We start from the raw sequence: 24,541 nt of genomic DNA, 5'->3' as shown, positions 1-24,541 counted from the left end.
AGGCCAACGGCTTCGAGATCGCAAGCGCAAAGATCAAGAGAGGACCCTGTATGACCTTCCTGGGAGTAGGAATCACAAGCTCCTACATGACACCCCCCGAGATAAAGATCAATCGAGCTGTCGAGACGCTCCACGACGTGCAACGCCTGGTGGGATCGCTGCAGTGGCTTCGCAACATTGTCCTGATTCCTCCCGAGGTCATGGACCTTCTGTACGACCTCCTGAAAGGAAAGAACCCCTGGGATCCCAAGGAGCTGACACTGCAAGCAATGAGCTCCCTCGACTTCATCGAAAACCAGATGTCCACTGGCACACTTGCCAGGTGGAACCCAGCCATGCCACTGGACCTGTACGTCCACTTTACACCGAAGGGGGGAGTGGGAGCACTGGCCCAAGGACTTTCTGAAAAGGCCCGACCGATCCAATGGGTGGTCCTCGGAAGACCCGCTCGTGCATTTTCCCCAGGAATCGAATGCATCGCCAGCCTCATCATGAAAGGCAGGAGACTCACCTTGAAACACCTAGGGACAGAGCCGACAAGCATCCACCTTCCGTTTCGCAAGCAGCCGACCTCGGAGTCAGCCACAATATCGGAGTACCTGGCCCTTGCTCTCTCCGGCTTCGGAGGAAAAATCTCCTACTCTTCCAGACCACTCTGGACTCAGCTGCTGACCGTAGTCGACATGGACATGCCGCCAAAGGTCAAGGACAGACCGCAGCCGGGACCAACGGTCTTCACAGACGCTTCCTCCACGACTTCAACCGCAACAGCAGTGTGGCAGGCAGGAGAACAATGGCACTGCATCAAAGCATGTGACCCCACACTGTCAGTGCAACAACTGGAGGCAGCAGCAGTGTTTTGGCGTGCGGACTCTTCCAAGACGAACACCTCAACATTGTAACGGACTCTATATTCATGGCAAGGCTCTGCCTAGCCATGGCAGGACCAGGAGTGTCAACATCAGCAGCAGCCCTAATGCTTGAAGAAGGAGTCTCCTCGTGACAGGGCACCGTGTCAGTCATTCACATCAACAGCCATGACCCAGTCAAAGTTTACTTCCAGATCGGCAACGACAAAGCGGCCACCGCAGCAAAAGGCGTTTGGACCTTGCAAAGAGCTCGTCAACTGCACGAGTCACTCCACATCGGAGTCAAAGAACTGGCAAAGAGATGCGGAATCTCGACGGTGGACGCAAAACATGTGGTAGCCACCTGCCCTTACTGCCAGAAGTCACCCCTTTGGACCTGCGGGGTCAACCCGAGAGGTCTCAAGCCCTCAGAAATCTGGCAGTCGGACTGCACCTTATGTCAACTGCTGAAGCCCCGAGCATTGCTTGCAGTGACAGTGGACACTTATAGCGGAACGATCATAGCCATACAGCACCCCAAATCCAACTCCAAAGCCACAATTCAGCACTGGCTGACAGCCATGGCTTGGCTTGGTATCCCCAAGCAGATCAAAACGGACAACGGCTCCAATTTCACCTCCAAAAAGGTACAGGAATTCGCCTCGCAATGAGGCATCACGTTAGTGCAAGGCATCCCATATAACAGTACCAGGCAGGCCATAGTTGAGAGAGCAAACCAGACCCTGAAAACCAAGCTAGAAGTGTTGGCAAAAGCAAAGGGCTGTGCCAATGCCATTCCCCCAGGAGATCAGGCACGCATGCTGGCAACCGCTTTGCTGGCACTGAATCAATTCCCTAGGGGAGATGAAACAAACAGTCCCGTCCAAAAACACTGGGCCACTCGAACGCTAGAAGAGGGCCCACAGGTGGTAATCAGAACAGAGCTAGGCGAGTGGGAACGGGGTTGGAGGCTGATGCTCACAGGGCGAGGGTACGCTGTCAAAAAGGACGGCAAAATCAGGTGGTGTCCACTTAAGTCGATTAAACCGGACCTTCATAGCGAGCAGAATGAGACTGACGAGAATTGCGAGTCTCTGTTTACAGGACCTGCTCGTGGGACATCCTCGTGACGCGTACATTCCGGTTCCAGATGAAAGCGACAGACCACCAAGCCGTCAGGCAGCACCCAAGAGACCCGCACAGGTGAGACCCAAGCACCAAGGGTGCTTCTGTGTGATTTTGCTGTTGGGGCTTGTCGCCAGAGGGCAAGCCAGCCCAGACCACTACCCCCATCGGCCCTTCAGGTGGGTCATGCGACACCTTAGTAGTGGCAAAGTACTCAGAGAAATCACCACACCGAACACCCCATCCTTCGTGCTTCGCATCACCGACCGGTTTCCAGGACAGCCAAGGGTAAACCCCTATTCCCCACAATGTCACACACTCGTAGCTATCCTACTGGTGCCCAGCTTCAAACCCTGGGAAAAGCTACTGCAATCACCCAGGGTGGGGATATTGTGGGCACTGGGGCTGCGAAACCATAGTTACAGATGCCAGACCATCGGGGCCTGGGTGGGATCCACACAGTTCACCTGGGCACCCATCGGCTGCAAAACACCCTTCTTCTTTCACGAAAACTTCCATCGAAACCAACATAAAATCCCTAGATTTCGGGCATGCACTGATTACAACACGATGGTCTTGCAGCCAGATCACCTTAGCTGGGCCACAGGCAAAACGTGGACAGTAGTCCTTCAAGGGTCAAAAGAGAGGGTGAACATGCAAATTATCAGGGCCCAACCGTCAGCACCCCGAGTGGTCAGACCCAACAAAGTGATTAAAAGCGTGCCGAAAGAGAGAAACGTAACCTACCCCAAAACCTTACCCACAGGGGTCAGCAATGTCCCGACCGGTCAAGCGGAAACCTTTCAGATGAGCCGCTTAACCAAGTCAGACTCAGACCCAATCCTTCGTATGTTAGAAGCTACCTTTGTATCCCTGAACGAATCCAACCCTAACCTAACCGAATCCTGCTGGCTTTGTTACGATGTCAAACCCCGCTTTTTTCAAAGGAGTCGCTCTAAACACTCCCTTCAGTTATTCCTCAGCCAAAGCCCCTCACCAGTGCAGATGGGATACCCCTCGCAAAGGAATCACCCTGAGTCAAGTCACAGGCCGAGGCAAATGCTTTGGCAATGCAACCCTAGCTAGGCAGAAAGGCAACGTCTGCACCAAAGTTGTCAAACCCAACGGGAAAAACAATAAGTGGGTAGTCCCATCCACATCGGGGATGTGGGTTTGCCAGCGATCCGGAGCGAGTCCTTGTGTGTTCCTTCCCAAATTCAATGACTCTAACGACTTCTGTGTCCAAGTTCTGGTTGTTCCTAGGGTCCTGTACCACTCAGACGAGGAAATGTACCATCTTCTTGAGGGACCCAACCGGATCCACAAAAGAGAAATGATGACGGGTATAACTATCGCAATGCTGCTCAGCCTGGGAGCAGCCGGAACAGCCACGGGTGTCTCAGTCCTAGTGACCCAGCACCAAGGACTGTCACAGCTGCAGGCAACGATTGACGAGGACCTGCAAAGGATCGAGAAATCCATCTCCTTTCTAGAGAAGTCGGTCTCCTCACTCTCAGAAGAGGTCTTGCAGAACAGGTGAGGCCTGGACCTCCTGTTCATGCAGCAAGGGGGCCTGTGTGCTGCCTTGAAAGGGTTTCTATGCAGACCACATGGGAGTCGTGAGAGACTCCATGGCAGAACTCCGGAACCAACTGGCTCAGAGGCAGAAAGACAGGGAAGCCCAACAGGGCTGGTACGAGTCCTGGTTCAATCATCACCTTGGCTAACCACTCTGATTTCTGCCCTGATAGGTCCATTGGCGATGCTGTTTCTAACAGTCACCTTCGGACCATGCCTGCTGAACAAGCTGGTCTCGTTCGTTCAGAGCTGCCTGGAACGGGCCAACATCCTGTTCATAGGGCGACGACAATTGCTGTAAATTCAACCAGGGAATTCAACCAAAGAACACTGCCAGTCACAAGATTTTCCAAACTTGTCTGGCAAAAGCTTACTCGGGTTTCTCAAAACCCCTTTCCCTTGTCAAGTTACAACCTCATACCTCATTTTAGTATCTATGTACATGACTACCTCATTCATTTGTGAAAAGGCGGGGGGAGATGTGGTAGATAGGGAAAAGGCGCTGCGGAAGTTGTTGCAATGTCACGGAAAGCCAAAACCTTCTGTTTCCCGTCGATAAGACCCTCTGTTACTCATAGATAAGAAACTAACATAGGAATGTGGCCCCACTAACAATAGGAATGTGGCCCCACTAACAATAGGAGTGTTGCCCCACTAAAGTCAGCAACTTTCCACTCCTAGCCCAGTACTTTTCCATTCCCTACTAGCCATAGATAAGAAGGACAAAACCCTTTTGATGTAGAGACCCCTTAGACTATAAGACCCCAGGAGAAGAAGTAATAAACGCCTTTTGACCGTCCACCACATTTGTGTCTGCATATGTCATTGGCCCGAACGGCCTGGGAGAGTGGGCCGTCGAGCTCTACCTCAGAACCAGGTTGCCTGCCTTGATCCAGAAGGCAACACCCTGAGAAGCTGGGATGTCAGCAAGGGGCTGTGTGACAGCGCAGAGTGGGCTGTGTGAGGTCACAGATTGGGCTATGACATCACAGAGTTTGTTGTGAGAGGTCATTGAGCAGCTACAGCATCATAGAGGGGATTCTGTGACATCACAGAGCAGACTGTGACATTATGGCATGACTGTGTGACATCATAGAGCAGGCTGTGAGGTCAAAGCGTGTGCTGTGGCATTACAGAGTGGCAGTATGACATCGCAGAGAGGGTTTTGTGACATCACAGAGGGGGTTGTGACATCACACAGCTGTCTGTGACATCATAGAGTAGGGTGTCTGGCCATAGAGCAGATCCTGCAATCATACAGGGTGGTTCTGTGTCATCAGAGAGTGGATTGCGACATCAGTGGCTGGGTGTGAAATATCATAGGCGCGGCTGTGATATCACAGAACAGGTAGTGACATCACAGGGTGACTTTCTGACATCACCAAGTCTTCTGTGACATCACAGGGACTGTGTGTCATCACAGGGGCTGTGTGAGGTCACAGAGATGGCTGTGTTACATCCCAGGGGGTGTGTGACATCACAAGGGGCTGTGTGACATCAGAGGGGCTGTGTGAGGTCCCTGGGGAGGTCACTCTTCCCTGGCCCCCCTCACAGTTCCCCCCAGAGCAGTCCAACACTGCTCCAGCACAGCGGGGTCCCTTGTCTCCCGGGGTCTCGCCGGCCACGCAGCCTCCCCCAGAGGATGTTCCATGAGTTTGACCCCAGAGCCTGACACGGGGATGGGGGGCTGGGGCCCTGGGGGTGGGACAGGGGGACAGGGACCCCCCAGCAGCATCTCTGTGTCCCCCAGGGCCAGAGCCTGGGCCAGGGCTCCTTCACCCTGGTATGAACGAGGTCTTGAGAGCGTTGAAAAAATCCCCAGCAAGGGATCAGCAAAAACCAGATTTAATATTAAGGGACAGCAGTACAAAGTTCCTTGGCAAGAGTCACTCTACTCCTGAGTGGACTCTTCACACACACCAAGGAAACAAAGCATCAACAAAACCAAACCGAAACAGTTCCCAGGGCTGCTCCTACAGAAAGCAGGATTTGGTTGGGCAGCAGCAGTGCCTGGAGCAGACAGTGCTTGTGATGAGCTGCAGAGGACCTGAGCCCAGGGGCTGTTGACCAAGGTTGAGGCCCAAGGAGCATTTCTCAGCTGGCAGGGCGGCCTGAGAAGGGGAGGGGGGAATGCAGCAGTACAGAGCCCATGGAAGCAAGGGACCATTGTGACACTGTGGGGCCCTGTGAGATCAAGGGACCATTGTGACACTCTGGGGTCTCATAGGACCAGGGGGGACATACCGACATTGTGTGACTCCATGGAATGTAGGGATCATTGTGACACTGTGAGGCCTCATGGAACCAGTGATAACATTGTGACCCTGGGGGTCCCCACAGAATCAAGAGGACCACTGTGATACTGTGGGGCCTTGTGAAACCAAGAGGCCTTTGTGACACTGCAGGACTTCATGGAACCAAAGGTCCCTTGTGACACACAGGGGCTTCCTGTCATCAATGGTCCTTTCTGACACTGTGGAGCCAAAAGAGACCATCGTAACACTGCAAACCTCCAGGGTCCAACGGTCCATTGTGACATTGCAGGCCTAATGTAACAGAGGAGCTGCATGACATTGTGGGGCCTGGGGCACAACAGAGACCATTGTGACACTGCAAGGCCTCATGGAACCAAGGTGTCATTGTGACACTATAGGGCACCATAAAACTAAGGGAATGTGGAACAGGTCTGGCTGCTTTGGCCTCCTGGGCCCCCTTACTGGTCCAGCTGACCATGGCATGTTGAGGGTCTCTTCTCATCTGCTGCTGAAACACTGGGGCTCTGTGCTTTCCTTGCTATGGAAAAGATCTGTCCTTGTCCTCCAGGCACCCATGGACAGAATTGGGATTTCACCTTCATCATTGCCTTTTGTGAGAGACTGGAGGACACTGTTGGCTCAAAACATTTCATGTGTGGGGGATGAAAAGGCAGGTCCAGCCCTGCCCTGCCCTGAAGCCCCAATTCCCCCAGAGCCTCTATCCCAGCCCAGCAGTTTCTGCCAGTCCCTGGCACAGCACAGGCAATGCTCCATAGCCACCTCTGCAGCCCCAGCCCGGCGCTTGAGGGACCAAATGAGCCCAAGACCCACCTGGGGGAAGGGCCCAGGAAGACCAAGGGTTATTGAAGACTGACCACAAGGCAAGCACACATCTTGACCCTACCTCCTCTTGGAATTTCCACCTGAACAGTGCTGGAATCCAGGAGTTGGTAACTGTGTGTGTGCTTCTCTGCATCTTTTTGCCTTTCTATCTTTCTGTGTCTTCTTCTGTTTCTGTGCTCCTGCAAATTTTGATTAATATTAAATGGAAAAGGCTTAGAATGTGTGAAGTTGAATAGCTCAACTCAATGCTTTGAGAAGTGTTTTATGTTACTGAATGTCTGTTGTAATTTGAGATGAGAAGAATTTCAAAAAGTAAAACTTTTTCGTGTAAGTGACAATCTGTTAAACCACTGAGATACTGAACATGTCTCTGTGAAACACAAATGTTAAAGATGAAAAAGCCCAGGAACTTCCTCTTTCTTTTCCAGTCAAAAAAGAAGCAGCAGGCCCTGGCCGTGGCCTCCATCTCAACCAAACCAAACCAAACCAAGCAGCCCTGCCGTGGGCTGAGCCCCTTCCCTCCTCCCCAGGCTGCCCCCCTTCACATTGGCCCCATTCTAACCAAACCAAACTCCAACAACTACCAAACAGGAAAACAAGAGGCTACAAAACCCCAACCAGAACAAAGCCAGGAACAGCTATTAAAATCTTACCAAGTCCCCTCCCCCCAAAACAACTAAAACACAAACCCCTATAACCTACAACCTGTAAAAAATAACCCAACAACTAAAATTAAACACAAAAACCCCCAAAACTATCAATAAAACCAATTCTAACACAACCCAACCACAATTTCCACCAGAAGTTACTGGCAGGTCAGGTGCTAACCCTTTCTATACTTCAATCCTCCCTCAAGTAAAAGGAAAAGATAATACAAGCATTTCAAAAAGCAACATAAAATCATGGAAGTCAATAGAGGAGAAATGAACTCCCCCCCCAAAAAAACAAAGAAAAAATACGTTAATCTTAAAACTAAAATCCTCTTATAAACTATAAAGAAAAACCTCTTTTTCATTATAACACATAAAACTATTAAGATATAAAAAAAATTGAAATTAATATAATACAAAAACCTCCATACTGAAATAAGCAAATGTTAAAATAACTGTAATTTCATTGAAAGTTCATACAGAAATTAAAATGTAATCCAGTACCACCAAGAGAAGATCTCTATTCCCAGAGATAAAAAAAAAAAAATATTAAATTATATAAAAAAGATTTTTACCTTTAAAGTATTAATCTTTAAAACAATACCCCATAAGTCAACATGGCCCATCAACAAGCTGTAAAAAAGCTTCTGGCAATAAAAACAACTTCACAGTGTTATGTTTGCCCAATTATCCCATCGTAAAAAAACCAAACAATATTAACAGTAGTAGCAATTTTAATTGAATAGTTAAAATAAAAAAAATAAAATTGGATACAATATAATTTGATTAAAATAAGGGGTAATTTGGTTCCAATAATAGCACATAAGCAAAAGATAACCACGGAGTATAGAGGACAGGGTTTTGGGACCCTTGCCACATCACGTACAAGCTTGCCAAGTGAAAGTCACCCCTTATATGCCATGTGTCAATGCCATCTCCTCCTATTTTCGGTTCGTCATATCTCTATCTCCACCTTCACTACCACCTTTATCACGCATGTGCCACCACTCGGTTTGGTGGTCGCACAAGTCTTTGGGGGTCGTCGCTGATGAAGGCCCTGTAGTCTTCTTCGTTGTCCTTTAGTTCACCTTTGGGTTACACATGCGCACCAAGCCAGTACAATGTAAGCCAAGACTAACGTATCACTGCATCTACATATCAAGGCAATAAATCCCTTATAATTAGCATTTTCTGGGACCCAACCAGATTTTGCTTCCTTTCTGCTCATTTTTAGCAACTGTATCTCCATCTTCTTTCCTCCTGTTATTGTGAACATCTGCCGGGAGAGGGGGGTGGTGGGACCCCTCCTCTCCCCCTCTTCTTTGGCATTACTACTTTTAACTGTTTTATTATTCCCAGATATTAATTACTGTATCAATATTGATTACTGTTTCAATTTTTATCAGCACGAATCATACCTATTTATCACAACAATACCAAAGTCCTCCAGACCACTGTTATCCATGACAAAATTAATAACCACAAAACCACAATTTTTTCCTCTTGTAAAAGAATCTCCAGAACCTTAAAGAGAAAAAATTCTCCCCAAAGTAAACTAAACCAAAACTATTTCAAAAATAGTAAATAACTAGAAATTTTAGGTTTCATTTCTTTACATTGCCAGTAAAAATAACGTTGTAAATCAAGTGTTCTAAGAGGTTATTTTAATTCTTACTACCTTTTTCCTTGTAGTTACTTTTAATAAAATTTTCTTCCTACCCTTTAAATATTTTAAGCCTACTGTACCTTTCTCGCACTCCTATCTCACAACAAAATAAATACATAAATAATTAATTGACAATAAAACCCACCACATTCATCAATACGTTAATTAAGAAATCTCAAGATTAGAAAAATCTTGAATTAACAAACCAAAACCACTACAGTGTCATAATAAACCTTTTGCCAAAGTTTCTCTGATTTTCTAAAGTTGCCAGCAAATTCTGTTTTGTTGTTTTGAGCTCCTGAGAATCTCTTGCTGGTATTTCTCCTGTGAGTCGAACTCAGAGTACACAAAAAATTGTAACTCCTTTTAAATGTCTCCTTGGGCGACTTGTTTGGGGAATGGGAGTCAGGGCTTGTGTGTCCTGCTTGGCACAGCCCAGGCAGGGCTGTCCAAGCCACATTCCACACACCATTTCCCAGCTGGAGCTGCTGCTGCCTCTGAGTTGTGCTGCCCCAGCCCCAGGGACGCTCTCCTTGTCTGCCCATTCCCCCACGGTCTCTGGGCAGGGATAGCCTCAGTGGGGGCTACTGACATCCTCAGCACCTTGGAGGCTGCTTCTGAATTTCACTGCTCTAGAGGCTTGTTCAGCCTTCAGCTCTTCAGTGCAGGAATTCGGTGTCCCAGGGCTCATTAACATTCAGAACACCTTAACAAGCCAAGCCTCTGGGAATAATTTGATTTTAATTTTCAAATCATTTCTGGTTAATTTGACAGATCTCAGTAGTATATCTGCAGTGAATACAATATATTTAAAAAGACAGTGAGAAAGGATTTTTCAGGTCCTGTTTAGTTTTTTTTCCTGTTAATTCATTGATATTTGCCATCTCCAATTGACACTGAATCCAAGAACCTCCTCATGCAGTTTGAATAGATATGAACATCAAGACCCTTCATGGCTGACAATCAATCAGACTCCGTCCCTACCATTTTCTCCATCCCAGCCCTGGCACTCAGAGCAGCCTTGTGCAAATCTGAGCTCCCTCCAGCCCAGGCTGCACCTGCAGCTTTCAGCTCCCTGGCTCCAACTCCCACCCGCTTTCCTTGGAGAAGGAGCTGCCCGAGACACAGAGGGATGTTCATTTCTTGTCAGCCAACAAAGCCAAGGGAAGGCACAGCTCCATCAAATGCAAAAGTCATTCCTCTGCTGGATATTAAATCCACTTTCCACAGCAGACAGTCTCAGAGCAATGGAAAACACCTTCTGTGCCCAGCACAGATCCCAAAGTCCCCCCAAACCCTCCCTGCCTCAATTCTGCCCAGATTTGCTCTTTGCACACACGAGTCACACACTGAAGCCAGGAGCTCCCTCCATGCCCAGAGGGAGGAAAAGAGAGAAATGGGATGAAGAGCTCTCCTGTGCAGAGCCAAGGTCCAAGTGCAGCCCCTGCAGTGGGAACCACAACTCAGCAGGTTTGTGTCCTTTGGGCTCAGGGCCTGGTGACACTCAGAGGCACAGAAAGATTCCTTGCCAACAAACACAAATTGAACATTTGAACAGTTTAATAACCATCACAGCTCTTACCTCAGCTCTCTGGGATGTCCCAGAAGCCTCTGACATGTCCCCCATCCCCGAGGGATTTCTCTACAGGAACAGTTTTAGACAGAGACAAAAAATTTGATAGATATAAATGCACTTTAGAATATGTTTATGACATATTTTTTTGAAGTTCGGAAATATTGGGCAACTTCTTGCATCTCAAAGCATTAAACCAGTCTGTTGAGAGGTACATGAATGACCAGAGAGGACCTAGAGGAGCAAATCTGTGAGCAGCAGGAAGTACGTAGATGCACCAAGCCTAGATGAAGAGATGTTTTGACATGGCCATTTAAACAGAAGAGCTGGAAACACTGATGGAAAAGGGAGTTTAAATAATAAATTGAATAGTGGTGACAAAAGTAGAGGGGAAGATCAGTATTTCTTCTCCAGGCAACAGCACACTTGCAGAAAATTCCTGTTCCTGATGGGAAAACTTTGTCATTTCTTACAAGGACTCAAATTACCCAGATAAAAAAAATGTGATTGTATGTTATGAAACTAGGAGTCAATAACACCCATGCACCTTTCCAGGCAGATATCAGCTGTGTGTCCAAGAGCAGGCAGTGCCACTTGTGCCCTGAGGTGCCCAGCTGGGATTGGATCTCTCCCAGAGCACCTGAGGGAGAGCAGAGCACCTTGCAAGCTGCAGGTCCCTCACAGCCCCACAGGGCTCCTGTCCCATCAACATCTGCTCTGCTCCAGTCTGAAACAGGGCCCAGCATGGTGCCAGGATCATCAGAGAGCTGAGGTGTGCGCTGGAATTCAATGTCCTCCCCATCCCGCAGCAGCCCTGCATTTCCCTCCTGCAGCCTTGGTCTCCAGCACAGCCATGGAGGCTCTTTGGGCTCTGGACTGTTCCTGCAGCCCCCAAGGGCAGCTGAGCTCTGCCTTTGGCACAGTCAGGCCTGGTCAGCACAGGCCATGCTCAGCAATTCCCTGTGTGTGCCTGGCCTTGCTGTCAGCCCCAGCAGCGGCTGCATGGCCCCTTTGTGGCCCTGTGCTGGCCCAGCCATGGTGGCCCAGCCCCTGTGCAGGCCCAGCCCAGGCCAGGAGCAATGCGGCTGGGAACGGCCCCTGTGCCATGGTGCCCACAGCAGCCTTGGGGCTTTGTGCCCCATGGCCTCCCGGCTGGGCAGCCTCTGCCAGCTCCTGCAGAGCCCCTGGCACCTGTGGGGCTGCACAGACAGCCCTGCCCGTGCTCTGCCACCCTCTGGGCCAGCACAGAGGCAGCCAGGGCCGGCCATGGCCAGGAACAGGCCCTGAACCCGGCAGGAGGATGGAGCTGGGCCACAGCCAAACTCAGCCCAGGCCAAAGCTAGGCTCAGCAGCCAGGGCTGCTAATGCATGGGGACACAGTCTGGTGCTGACAAGTGTCCTGGGCCCCCTCCCTGCTCTGTCCATGCCACCAAGGGCACAGAGCAGCCTCCTCTCTGGGCCACTTGCCTGTTTGCAATGCCTTGCACAGGCGCTGGCCCTGCCCCACAAGGCCTGGCCTGAGTCCTGCCCCTGCACGCTCAGCCAGGCTGAGATGGACACTGATGGTTTCCGGGCCGGGCTCTCTGAGCCCAGCCCAGCTCCCTGCAAGCCCTGCCAGCTGCCCTGAGCTCTGGGCAGCACTAAGGGCCTCTCCCCAGCCCAGCCCAGCCAACTCTGGCCCCACAGCTCGGCTCAGGCCAGGCTGCTCTGGGCACTGCCCCATGGCCTCAGCCCCTGGCAAGGGCACAGCAGCAGCTGCAGCTGCCACAGGACTCAGCCCCAGCCCTGGTGGAAGGTGCTTGGCCAAGGCCAAAGGAGGCTCCCTGGCTGCCCTGCTCCCCTCGGGCTGAGGTGCTGAGGGCTCTGCAGCCCCTGCTGCCATCCCATCTGCCCAGGGCAGCACAAGAGCCCCAGTCCTGGGGCCCTCAAGAGCTGCTCCTGCTCCAGGCCCAGGGCCCATGCCAAAGCTGGTGCAGCCACAAAGCTGTGCCCATTTCTGTTCATTGCTGCTCTGATGGTGATGGATCCTCAGCCACTTGGAGGTTGCTGATGAATTTTAATCCTTGGGAGGTCTCTTCTTTCTTGAGCTCTTCAGTTCATTAATTCAGAGACAAAAGCTCATAAACATTTGTTCAAAGCACTCAAACAACAAAAGGCTCTGGCAATTATGTAATTTTTCAGTTCTTCTGTGGTTAATTGATTATTTCAGAAATGTATTCAAAATTAATGCACTGTACTGAAAACAGAGAAAACCAGAGAGAACTGTTTGATCCAGTTTTTTTTTCCTGTTTATAGTTTGATATCAACAATGTCCAATATATATTGACACCCAGCACCTTCTAATTCAGTCTCAATAGATATGAAAATCAAGTCTCTTTAAGGCTGACAATCAATAGTTCTTTGTCCCCACCACCTCCTGACCATTTTCCTCATCCAACCCCTTGGACTCCTATGCATCAGGAACAAGGGATTCGCTGTCCCTGGTAGTGTTTAAGCAAAGGCTGGATGTAGCACGCTGTGCCATGGTCTGGGTGAAAAAGTGGTGTTGGGTCCCAGGTTGGATTTGATGCTCTCCAAGGTCTTTTGCAGCCTGGTTGATTCTCTGATGATTGTGACACTGCAGGACCCTGGGTATGCAAGGGGCCATTGGTGGCACTAAGGGAACAATGGTGATACTGTGTACGACATGGCAGCACACAGCCAAGGGACCATTGTGACACTGTGGGGCTGAATGGAAGCAAGGAGTCCATGTGACAGTCTGGGTCCTCCAGGAACCACAGAGGCCACTGTGACCCTGCATGGCCTTGTGGAAGCAAGGGGCCATTGTGCCAGTGTGGAACCAAGGAGACCCTTGGGAGAGCGTGGGGACAATGGAATCAAGTGGGCATTGCAGCATTGCAAGGACTCTGGGAACTGAGGGAACAATTGTGACACTGTGGTGCCCCGTGGAACGAAAGCGTCCCTGGTGACACGGCAGGATCTTGTGTTGCCAGGGCTCCATTGTGACACTGAAGCACCAAGGAATTCATTGTGGCAATCTGAGGCCTCATGGAACCAAGAGGCCACCGTGACCCTGCAGGGCCTTGTGGAACCATGCAGAGCTTTGTGACAGAGCAGGACCTGGTGTCATGATGGGGCCATTGTGACACTACAGGGCCCCATGGAACCAAGGGGCCAGTGCAGCTCCTCAGGGACTCCTGGAATGAAGGAAACATGTTTGACACCGTGGTGACCCTTGGGACCAAGAGGCCATTGTGACACAGTGGAACCAAGGAGAGCATTGCTGCACTGCCAGACCTCATGGAACCAAGGATCCATTGTGACACTACAGGGCCTTGGGGGACATGGTGAGATTGTGACACCAAGGGATGCCAGGGAACCAAAAGGAACATTGTGACACTGGGAGGCCTCATGGAATCATGGACACCATTGGGACACTCTGGGGCCTCATGGAACTGTGGTGACACCAAGTTGTCTGGGAGTGCTGATCTATTACCGCACCTGAGTGGGCGCTGGTGGTGATAGAGAGACGGTGAATCTTGTTTCTTGAATCAGAAGGCTTGATTTATTAAGATATTATATATAATACATTATGACTATACTAAATAGAATAAGGAGAGAGGTTTGCAGAGCAGCTAGGCTAGGCTAAGAATAGATAGAAAGAATCTATAACAAAGTTGTGTCCAAGGACTCTGTCCCTAGCTTGTTCCTTGTGATTGGCCCCTAATTATAAACATGGGAACATGAACCAATCACCAATCAAAATAGGTGCCCCTGTTGCATTCCCCAGCAGCTGATAATAATTGTTTATCTTGCCTTCTGAGACCTCGGGCCTCCAGAAGACGCAGAAATCCGAAAGAAAGGATTTCTGTGGAGAAATGTCTGCGACACTGAACTGCTGGAGGATAGGAGGGATCTGCACAGGGCCCAGGACAGGCTGGATCCAGGGCCCAAACCTAAAAAGGTGAGGTTTAAGAAATCCAAGTCCTGCACTTTGGCCACAACAACCCCTGCAGTGCTGCAGGCTGGGGACAGAGTGGCTGGAGAGCAGCCAGGCAGAAAAGGGACCTGCAGGGACTGATGGACATCAAGCTGGACATGAGGCAGCAGTATGCCTAGGTGGCCAAGAAGGTCAATGGCTCCTGGCCTGGCTCAGGAATGGTGTGGCCAGCAGGAGCAGGGCAGGGATTCTCCCCCTGTGCTCAGCTGGTTGAGCAGCTCCTTAAATGCTGTGTCCAGTTCTGGGCTCCCCAATTTAGGATGGACATGGAGGGGCTGGAGCATTTCCAGAGAAGGCCAACAAGGTTGGGGAGGAGTCTGGAACACAAGAGCTTTGAGTGGCTGAGGGAGCTGGGGTTGTCATGGAGAAGAGGAGGCTCAGGGGAGACAAGGCAGTGTCAAGGCACAGGTTGGACTTGATGATCTCCAAGGTCTTTTCCCACCTTGCTGACTCTGGGATTCTCTGAAACCACCCTTGGAGCAGTTTCAGGATGAGCCCTGGGCTTCCCCTTGAGAAGCTCCAGCAGCCCAGGTCCCTCAGCTTCTCCTGCCAGCCCCAAAGCCCATCCTTTCAGTCCTGTGGAGCCTCTGCAGCTCCTCCTCACTGCCCAGAACAGGGAGCCCCAGAGCCAGACACAGCAGCCCAGATGTGCCCCCCTGGCCTGGGGTGCCTCTGGCAAGGAAGCAGCACCAGGCACTGCAGGAGCCTGCAGACAATTCCTGCAGCACTTGTAGGATGATCCTGCTGCCCAAGGGACGTTCCCATGGGGCCAAGTCAGGAACTGCAATGGGGAGTGGGGCCAGAGAGGGAAGGGCAAACAGGGATTTTTTGCAGGGCAGGGAACAAGGCTGTGTTACAGGAAGAGATTTTTAGTAGGAAGAGTAAAGAAATCAAAGATGAAGCCAAGGAAATGCTCAGGGCAGTTTGGGGGTGGCTGCTAGGCAGTCCTGGCTCTGAGCAACAGCGTCTGCAGCGGCACAGGAAACTCCCAGCTGATGGGAACAAACTTTCTGGCTGACTGCAGAGGCCAGGACAAAGCTGAGCGGTTTCCTTGGTGTCCCCCCAGCCCTTGCTGGCCCCAGGGGCTGAAGGCATTTGTGCCTCTTGAGCATGTCCCCGCACCAACAGTCTGGGGCTGCTCACGGGGCTTTTTAGTGCTGAGCATTGGCCTGGCTGTGTACTTGAGAGAGCCTGGGCAAGGAGCCTTGAGCCCCCAGGCCCTGGGCTGAGGCGTCAGCGCTGCCCCAGCAGTGCCCATGGCCTGTGCCTGCTGCAGCCCCAGCACTGCCACCCCCAGGACTGTGCCCGGCCCTGAGAGCACTCAGGCCCTGCAGCAACACCAGGGCCACCAGGGCAGTGGGGAAGGGCCATGGCAGCAGCACTGGCAACACCAAGTGCTGCTGCTGCTGGGCTCAGCTGCTGGGCCAGCACTGATCTGCCCCCAGCTCTGCACACAGACATTGCTGCTGCAGCTCCAGAGAAGGCAACAAAAGGGTGATCTCCAGGGAAAACTTTGCTGGACTGTGGCAGTGAGGAGCTATGTTCTTGATAGCTTCATATGAAATAAATCCCTTATTTCATTTAAAGGTATCAAGAGCACAGCTCCTCACTGACACAGTCTACAGGTCACAGAGGACCTGTGGAGATACAAAATGAGATATGGCAAAATTGATTGCTTTCATTTAGGGACAACATTAAAATGTAAACAACGTAAAAGAAGCTCCAAAATGAAACCAACAAGAAGTATCAAAGACAACATTTATTACAAATTATTTTCAGAAACTGTCCAGCAGTTTAATGTTTCTTAAATTGTCTAGTCATCAGTCTCCAGACTGCAGCCTTCAGCTACTGGTTTCTCAGGCTGTAGATGAGAGGGTTCAGGGCTGGAGGCACCACTGAGTACAGAACTGTCACTGCCACATCCAGGGATGGGGAGGACATGGAGGAGGGCTTCCGGTAGGCAAAAATGCCAGTGCTGACAAAGAGGGAGACCACAGCCAGGTGAGGGAGGCAGGTGGTAAAGGCTTTGTGCCTTCACTGCTCAGAGGGGATCCTCAGCACAGCCCTGAAGATCTGCACATAGGAGAAAACAATGAACATAAAACAGCCAAATACCAAAAAGACAGTAACAGCAAGAAGACCAAGTTCCCTGAGGCAGGATTGTGAGCAGGAGAGATTGAGGATCTGTGGGATTTCACAGAAGAACTGGCCCAGGGCATTGCCATGGCACAGGGCCAGGGAAAATCACAGAATCACAGAATTTTCAAGACTGGAAGAGACCTATAAGATCATCTAGTCCAGCCGATGTTCTAACTGTTCAACTAGATCATGGCAGCAAGTGCCACATCCAGTCTTTTTTTGAATTCTTCAAGGGATGATGCCTCCACCACCTCACTGGGTAAATGATTCCAATTTCTGACCACTCTTTCTGTGAAGTATTTCTTTCTTACTTCTAACTTACATCTACCTTGACGCAACTTGAGACTGTGTCCTCTTGTTCTATCCGTTGTCGCCCGGAGAAAGAGGCCGACCCCCAGCTCACTGCAGCCACCCTTCAGGAAGTTGTAGAGAGTGATGAGGTCACCCCTTAGTCTCCTTTTCTCCAGGCTGAACAACCCCAGCTCCCTCAGTCGCTCTTCATATGGCTTGTGTTCCAAGCCCTTTATTAGTTTCGTTGCTCTCCTCTGGACATGCTCAAGTAACTCGACGTCCCTCCTAAAGTGAGGGGCCCAGAACTGGATGCAATACTCCAAGTGAGGCCTCACCAGTGCCGAGTACAGGGGAAGAATGACCTCTCTGTTCCTGCTGGCCACTCCATTTCTGATACTGGCCAGGATGGCATTGGCCCTCTTGGCTACCTGGGCACACTACTGGCTCATATTCAATCGACTGTCAACCAGCACCCCCCGGTCCCTTTCCACCTGGGCACTATCCAGCCACTCCATCCCCAGCTTGTATTGGTACAGGGGATTATTATGGGCCGAAGTGCAATACTCGGCACTTGGACTTATTGAAGCTCATCCCGTTTGATTCTGTCCATATGTCCAGCCTTTCCAAGTCTCTCTGAAGAACCCTACACCCCTCTAGTTGATCTACACTCATTCCCAATTTGGTATCATCAGCGAAACTACTAATAAAAGACTCTAAGCCCTCATCCATATCGTCAATAAAAATATTGAACAAAGCTGGTCCCAACACAGACCCCTGAGGGACACCACTGGTGACTGGTTGCCAGCTAGATGTGACACCATTCACCAGCACTCTCTGGGCCCGGCCATCCAGCCAGTTCTGAACCCAGCAAAGGGTATTCCTATCCAGACCACGGCCAGCTAGCTTGTATAGGAGTATGCTATGGGATACAGTGTCGAAGGCCTTGCTGAAATCCAGAAAAACAACATCTACAGCCTTCCCTGCATCCACTAGCCGGGTTACCTGGTCATAAAAAGTGATCAGGTTAGTTAGACATGATCTACCCCTCCTAAATCCGTGCTGGCTGGGTCTGATACCCTGGCCATCCTGCAAATTTTGCATGATGGCACGTAATATGAACTGTTCCATTATTTTGCCAGGTATAGATGTTAGACTGACTGGTCTATAATTGCCAGGATCATCCTTTGCGCCCTTTTTGTGAATGGGTATCACATTGGCCAGCTTCCAGTCATCCGGAACCTCACCAGTAATCCATGACTGTTGGTAAATGATAGAGAGTGGCTTTGCAATCTCATTTGCCAGCTCTCTCATCACCCTGGGGTGGATCCCGTCTGGTCCCATAGATTTGTGAATGTCCAAGCATTTCAATAGTTCTATAACTGCCTCTTCTTGGATAATGTGGGGACCATTCTGTTCCCTAAAACCATCTACCAGTCCAGACGGACGGGAGTCTTGAGGGCAAGTCATCTTCTCTTTAAAAACCGAGGTAAAATAGGCATTGAACACTTCTGCCTTCTCCTCGTCTGTAAATACTAAATTCCCACCTGTGTCCATTAAGGAACAAAGGCTGGTCCTACCTTTTTTCCTACTATTAATATATTTATAAAAACATTTTTTGTTATCCTTAACAGCGGTCGCTATCCTGAGTTCAAACTGGGCTTTGGCCTCCCTAATTTTTTTCCTGCATACTCTAGCAGCCCTCTTGAATACATCCTTGGAGACCTGACCCTTTTTCCAACTCTGATACGTCCTCTTTTTATTCCTAAGCTCTTCCAAGATCTCCTTACCCAGCCAGGCTGGACGTTTGGCCCGTTGACTGATCTTTCGGGATACAGGAATGGTTTGTTCCTGCGCCTTCAAGATCTCTGCCTTGAAGTAAGCCCACCCTTCCTGAACTCCTTTATTTTTAAGGGCGGCTTCCCAAGGGACACTCTGAATTAATCTCTTACACAGGCCAAAGTCCGCCCTCCGGAAGTCCAATGTACGAGTTTTACTCGTGCTCCTCCTAATATTGCCAAGTATTGAAAACTCTATTATTTCATGATCACTCTGCCCTAAACGACCTCCAACCATCACATCCCCCACCAGCCCATCACTGTTTGTAAATAACAAATCTAATGTAGTCCCTTCCCTGGTGGGTTCATCTACCAGCTGTAACAAAAAGTTATCTTCCATAGTTTCTAAGAATTTTCTTGATTGCCTCTTGACTGCTGTGTTAAATTCCCAGCAGATATCTGGTAGATTAAAGTCACCAACAAGAACAAGGGTTGATGCTCTTGAAACGTTGCACAACTGCTTATAGAATAGATCGTCGACTTCTTCTTCTTGATCAGGTCGACGATAACAGACTCCCAATGTGATGTCGGCGTAGTTGGCCTTCCCCTTAATTCTTATCCATAAACATTCGACACCTTCTTCCTTTGTTTCAATTTCAATGGCATCGAAGGTTTGCTTAACATAAAGAGCTACGCCACCTCCTCTTCTTCCTTTTCTATCTCTCCTGAAGAGTCTGTATCCAGCCAATGTAGTACTCCAGTTATATGAGTCATCCCACCACGTTTCCGTGATGGCAACTACATCATAGCTTTGCAGTTGTACCATGGCCTCCAGCTCTTCTTGTTTATTGCCCAAACTGCGTGCATTTGTATACATGCACTTCATCTGGGCAACTGAGTTCACCCCTATCTTACGTTTACAATTCTTGGGCCTGCTTCCAGTTAGCTCAGCTGGTTCCCATTCCCCCTTCGAGCTTAGTTTAAAGCTCGCTCAATGAGGTCTGCCAGTTCATGAGCTAAAATCCTTTTGCCCTTAACGGAGAGGTGTACCCCATCTGATTCCAGCAAAGAAGATGCTGTAAAAGTTTCGCCATGGTCATAAAATCCAAAATTATGTCGATGACACCAACCCTTAAGCCACTTGTTAATGATATGAATTTTCCTATTTCTTCCATCTTTATCCTCCGCCACCAAAGGGACTGAGCACATCACTACCTGTGCTCCTGCCTTGTCAATTACCTGACCCAGTACCCTGAAGTCCTTCCTGATTACCTTAATGCTCCTCTTCTCGATCTCATCACTGCCAGCCTGAATTATCAGCAGTGGATAATAATCAGAGGGCTGAATCAGTCCAGGAAGTCTCTCAGTAATATTTTGTACCCGGGCCCCAGGGAGGCAACAGACTTCCCTGTGGGATGGGTCTGGTCGACATATAGGACCTTCAGTTCCTTTCAGGAGGGAATCACCTACGACGATTACCCTTCTTTTCTTCTTGGTACTAGAGGTAATAACTCGTGTTGCAGGTGAAACATAATTAGGAGGTTCACTAGGCAGACAATTCTCTCCTAAACCATCTAGTTGTATCTCTGGATCCAATATCTCATACCTGTTCTGTAGTGGTACTTGGCTGGATGATGGAGGGGGGCAGATTTTTCCATTTTTACCCCTCACAGGGACCCATTCCCATTCCTCTTCATCCACCAAATGCCCTTCTAGCGTCTGAGAGTGGGAGGTATATAAATCCTCAGTCTCTTGGTTAGTAAACTCCCTTAAAGATGATAGGGCTGAACTCCACCAATCTATTTCCCTTTCACTTTCCCTAATACTCCTTAATCTTTCTAATTCCTCCCTAAGCTCAGCCACCATTAAAAGGAGGTCATTCACTTGTTCGCAGCGTAAACAGTTCTCCTCCACAGCACTCCCTGATGCCACCAATAAACCCAAACATTCTGGGCAGGGGTGCGTCTGTACACTCAAGTCCTTTTTGGAGGGCCCAACTTGATAACTTATACCAGCCACAGCTTTTGATCTTGTAGAAACCATTATTAACAAACACCCCAGAAACAACCAGACAACAGGGGATTCAAAATCCGGAGGTTCAGGAATCCGGGGATTCAGGAAATCCGAGAGTTTAGGAATCCAAGGATTCTAAAATCCGAGGTTACAGGAGTCTAGGGGTTTAAAAATACAGAGATTTGGAAATTAAGGATTTAAAAATCCGGTGTTTCAGAGTTCCAGGAATTCTCCAGCAGCAAGTTGGCACCACAGAGCTGCTAAGGTAGTAACAGAGACTCTTCAAGGGATGCAGAATGCAGGGAAGGGAGCAAGGCACAGCTCCACAGAACAGCTCCACGACACAACTCCGCGGTACAGCTCCGAAGCTCACCTCCGCAGCACAACTCCGCGGCACACCCCCACGGCACAGCTACACGGCCTAGCTCCGCGGCCTAGTTCTGCGGCACAGCTCCGCGGCCCAGCTCCGAGGCCCGGCTCCGCGGCACAGTTCCGCAGCACAACTCCGTATTGGACGTGTGCAGCAGAGCAGTGAGAAAGGCACTGGCCCAGGCAGCTGCTGCCATGTGGGCACAAGCTCTGCTGCCCAGGAGGTTCCCCTAGTGCAGGGGTTTGCAGATGGACACGTAGCGGTCATAGCATATGATGGTCAGGAGGAAAAACTCTGCCGAGATGAAGAAATAAAAAAGAAAGAGCTGAGCAGCACATCCAGTGTAGGAGATGTTCCTGGTGTCCCAGAGGGAATTGTACATGGCTTTGGGGACAATGATGCAGATGAAGCCCAGGTCGCTGAGGGCCAGGTTGAGCAGGAAGAACATGGGTGTGTGCAGGTGGTGGCCCCAGGCTATGGCACTGATGATGAAGCCGTTGCCCAGGAGGGCAGCCAGGGAGATGCCCAGCAAGAGGCAGAAGTGCAGGAGCTGCAGCTGCTGCGTGTCTGCCAATGCCAGCAGGAGGAAGTGCCTGATGGAGCTGCTGTTGGACATTTGCTGGGGCTGAACATGGGGACCTGTTCATGGAGAAAGGACAGTGATAGGTCAGGAGAAGCTGCTTTGAGCCAAACCTGGGCCGTTCCCTGTAGCCTTTCCCACTGGGACTCACCCACTCTTGTTCCTGCTCTGGGAAAATTTTCACCCAGGTCCCTGCCTGAGCTCCAGTTGTGCTGGCTGAGTGTGCCAGGAGCAGCCAGGCCTGTGCATGGGGGCCCTCAAGGAGCCATCCCTGCCCCACTGCCCTGGGTTTGTGGCCATGGGGCAGAGGGACAAGCCTGGATAATCAGTATTTTTCAGTGGAATCACTCAGAATGGAGATAGGCTTGGTAGCATCTGCACTCCTAGGTTTTTAGGACATGGATTACAGGAGCTGTTTTAAGGACATTTTTCCTACCCACAGATCATTCCTGGCTCTCTGAGGTCAGAAATCCCCAGCATTTCTGCTGCACTCAGAGTTTGCCATTGCGAGATGAGAGAGGCAAAGGATTCCCTGTGGCTCAGGGAAGGTGAGGGGCTGTATGGGCTTGTTCCCAGCTGCCCTGGCTTTGCACCTTAGGCTGCAATCAGAGCACAATCACACTCCTGGGTCAGCCTGGGATAAACCAGACCCTGCCCAGAGCAGAGGGATCCCTGAATGTCTCACTCTCTCTCAAGGTCTCTGGGCAAGGTCTCAGCACCCCCTTGTGCCAAGGACACTCATGGCTCCCTTGGCAAACCCAACAGCATTTCCTCAGCTGTGGCAGCTCTGCCCTTCCCCGTGGGACATTCAGGGAACTCCCAGAGGCTCTGGCACAGATTTGCACCCAGGAGGGCAGCTCAGAGCTTGGAAGGGCACAGCAAGGAGATCCCTGGCTGTGCCCATGATGGGATCTCAGGGAGGGGGCTCAGCTCATTCCCCTTTCCCATGGACTGCTTTGCCCACAGCCCCACAGGTGCCAGGGAAACTTGGACACCCCATTCCCATGGACAGCCCTGCCTGGCAGGAATGCCAAGGGCAGTGTCTGACTCAGCTGCTGCAAATGCCAGAGCCTCCCTGAGAGCAGCAGGTAATAGTGACAATATCAGGGCCGGGCAGAACCAAGAGAAGATGTTGTGGTGCTGTGCCTGAGAGGGCAGGGCAGAGACAGCCGGGCACTCAGGACAATGATCCTGTACCCAGCTGCGCCTGGCACCTCCCACACACCAACCGTGCCCTCATCCTGCCCCAGCTCTGCTCTCTTCAGCCCCCTCTCCCTCCCTGAGCATCTCCCTGGGCCTGCACATTCCTTCCTGAGAGGAGCCTTGTCCCTGCCAGCGCTCACAGAGCCCATCCCAGCCTGTGTGCCCTGGCCAGGGCCCTACGGAAACCTGCCTGTGTGCAGGGCCCTGGCTGGGGCAGGCTCTGTGTGCAGCTGGGCAAGGGCAGCTCAGGAGAGCCCTTCTGGGCCCTGCAGAGGTGATGCTGCTGCTGTCCAGGGCTGAGGAGGGACTGAGGGCCTTTGGGAGGCTCCCAGCAAAAATACTGACCAGCTTAAGTCACAGTTCTGGAGTCTGTGTAAATGTTCAAACATTCCTTTGATGATCCTGTGTGTCCCTTTCAACTCAGAATGTTCTGTGATTCTGGGATTACAATTCCTGTTCTGCTTCTCTCATCCCCCTGTTGTCTATAATCCAAAGAGAAAAAAAAAAACCCTTGCAGCAGTGTTAGAAAAGTAAAGTAAATTAAAAGCCAGACACTTACTGGTAGCTTCCAGGTGTCCCAGTGGGAAAGGGCACACTCACCTCCTGATTTCAACAATTTATTAAGGTTGATAATTAGGATATTTAACAGGAGCATCCAAAAGGAGATTCAGTTTCCCTAGTTACACACCCCTGGGTCATCCCATTGGAGTAGGTGCAAAGGCTTCTTTGCCTTCACTTTTTATAATGACTGCTCATATTCTGCTCATTCTCAAAACCCAAAATGCTCCTATATGTCCAGTTCCTAGAAGACTATATAGTATTTCAGGACTATATAAAAGAATAGGACTATACAGCATTTTAGGAATATATTTAGACAGTCAGGTTATTAAGAGAAAGATAAGGAAACATACTAGATTTAATTCAGGATTAAAGCTATATAGGAATATAATAGTGGTTTAATACAGTTAAGAGTTTAGTAGAGTTAAGTAAGGATTATAGAATTGTAACTATATAATAGTAATTTAGAGAGCTATGAATATATAAAAATTTAAAAAGTACAAAAAACTTTTTGTCATCACCCCAACATTCCCATCTTTCTCCAAGTAGGAAATTGAAAACACTCTCAGGAATGCTCCTGATCTTTCCAGCAATCCCTGGCTTACCTTCTTTGGGAAGTGTCCTCCGGAGCTGTGCCCAGGCTGGTCTTGAGCTGGGAGCAGCCCTGCCCCACCCAGCCCCTCTCAGCAGCAGCCCCTGCCCTGCTCAGGGTGGCTCCTTCCCCCCAGAGCTTCTCCCCAGTGCTGGGAGCAGCTGCCAGGGATGGCTGAGAGCTGTCCCTGGCAGGCAGCAGAGTCCCTGCCCCAGCACAGCGCCCGGGGCTGCAGGACCCTGCTCTGCAGGACAGTTCTGGGCACCCCTGGCTGCAGCCCTGGCTGCTCAGCCCTGCAGCAGAGCATGGCAACAGGAGCTGCCTTGGGCTGTGCCTGGGCTGGGGCAGCAGGGAAAGCCAGCCCTGCCCTGGGGCCACAGCTCTGCCCTGGAGCAGCTCTGAGAGTCCTCCTGAAAGGTCCTAAAGGCTGTAGGATGTGCCAGCTCCAGGAGATCCCTGCAGGAACTGCAGCTTCTCTTCCC

The sequence above is a fragment of the Melospiza melodia genome, unplaced genomic scaffold, assembly GCF_035770615.1.
Source record: "Melospiza melodia melodia isolate bMelMel2 unplaced genomic scaffold, bMelMel2.pri scaffold_37, whole genome shotgun sequence".
Lineage (NCBI taxonomy): Eukaryota > Metazoa > Chordata > Aves > Passeriformes > Passerellidae > Melospiza > Melospiza melodia.
This window is presented reverse-complemented; position numbering follows the sequence as displayed.